This window comes from Saprolegnia parasitica (genome assembly GCF_000151545.1).
Source record: "Saprolegnia parasitica CBS 223.65 unplaced genomic scaffold supercont2.33, whole genome shotgun sequence".
Taxonomy (NCBI): Eukaryota; Oomycota; class Saprolegniomycetes; order Saprolegniales; family Saprolegniaceae; genus Saprolegnia; species Saprolegnia parasitica.
The window spans coordinates 97,091-98,390 of record NW_012156427.1 but is presented as its reverse complement, the minus strand read 5'-3'; the positions used below and the strand labels follow the sequence as shown (position 1 = coordinate 98,390).

General features: G+C 43.0%; 2 non-coding genes across 2 annotated transcripts; both read right to left on the bottom strand.

Moving 5' to 3' along the window:
- Positions 1–46: 46 nt before the first annotated feature.
- On the bottom strand, positions 47–127 carry SPRG_30107. Its single transcript has one exon. It is a non-coding gene; the product is annotated as a tRNA-Ser (tRNA).
- A 1,016-nt stretch (positions 128–1,143) lies between these two features.
- Positions 1,144–1,224, bottom strand: SPRG_30106. The gene has a single exon. It is a non-coding gene; the product is annotated as a tRNA-Ser (tRNA).
- Between the last annotated feature and the right edge of the window lie 76 nt (positions 1,225–1,300).

Genomic DNA, 1,300 nt, shown 5'->3' with positions numbered 1-1,300 from the left:
GGCCTTGATTAAAAAAGATCGCTAGGCGGGTGGGACAAAAGAGGATCGTCAGCTGTGAGATTCGAACTCACGCGGGTTGCCCCATTAACTTAGCAGGCTAACGCCTTAACCACTCGGCCAAGCTGACTTTCGGATGAAAATTACACATTCAATTTTATACGCATAAATGCCAGTGATGACAACCTGTACATAAAGCGATCTTCACATCATTATTAGAATCATATCGGTGCCAACCACATGCTACATAAAAAAGAATCGCTCATATGTCCTCAAGAGCCCTCAATAACGCGCTTTATATCGACCCTCCTGAGGCCTACACACACTCCATTACCGCCACCAAACTTGCTCCAAATATCACATGTGACTACTAGAGTACCTAAATCGTCTCCTTTCATCGCCTATATGGGCCACATAGCGTCCTCGCTGCTACATGGAGCTCGACATGCATATACCTCTATAAATCGATAATGCGTTTTACTGTCAAATCGATCGATGGAGCCCTCCTTCTTGACGAAAGCATCACCTCTACGTACACACCGTACCTACAGCTTATTTTGGTGACTTGGACTACCGAGAGATCGATGAAATGAAGGATATAGCTTCAGTTCTTTTCAACCATAATTTAGATGATTTTCTGGCCGTGAGATGACTTATTCTAGCTACACCAGTATACGATTTCTATATTTTTGTGCAAATTTTCACTCATTCGATAAATAAAACTATGAGAAAAAAGTTTACTATCCAAAATATTGCTTGAATCGGGCTCTCGGAAGAGATGCTCGATCGTATGCATCCGGAGGCAGGAGTTGCTAAACTTGGCAATTGAAAACTGAGGACGTTTTGTATTTTAGCAATCGCCATCGAGTCGACAGGTAGATAGTATGGTCATTCTAGCGCCCTGTGGCTTCGGGAATAAATCTCGGTCAAAGCAACGACGTGTTTGGAGCTTGAAAAGATGTGTATTTTAGTACTTGGTGGAGATAGTAGAGAAATGTTCCATACTGCACTTGCTCGCCGTACCACCCACTCTACCAAAACGACAACTAAAGTGCAGTTTGGAGCTGGTTTTAGTTGCATGAAATTAATGTTTAAAAAAGGCCTTGATTAAAAAAAGATCGCTAGGCGGGTGGGACAAAAGAGGATCGTCAGCTGTGAGATTCGAACTCACGCGGGTTGCCCCATTAACTTAGCAGGCTAACGCCTTAACCACTCGGCCAAGCTGACTTTCGGATGAAAATTACACATTCAATTTTATACGCATAAATGCCAGTGATGACAACCTGCACATAAAGCGATCTTC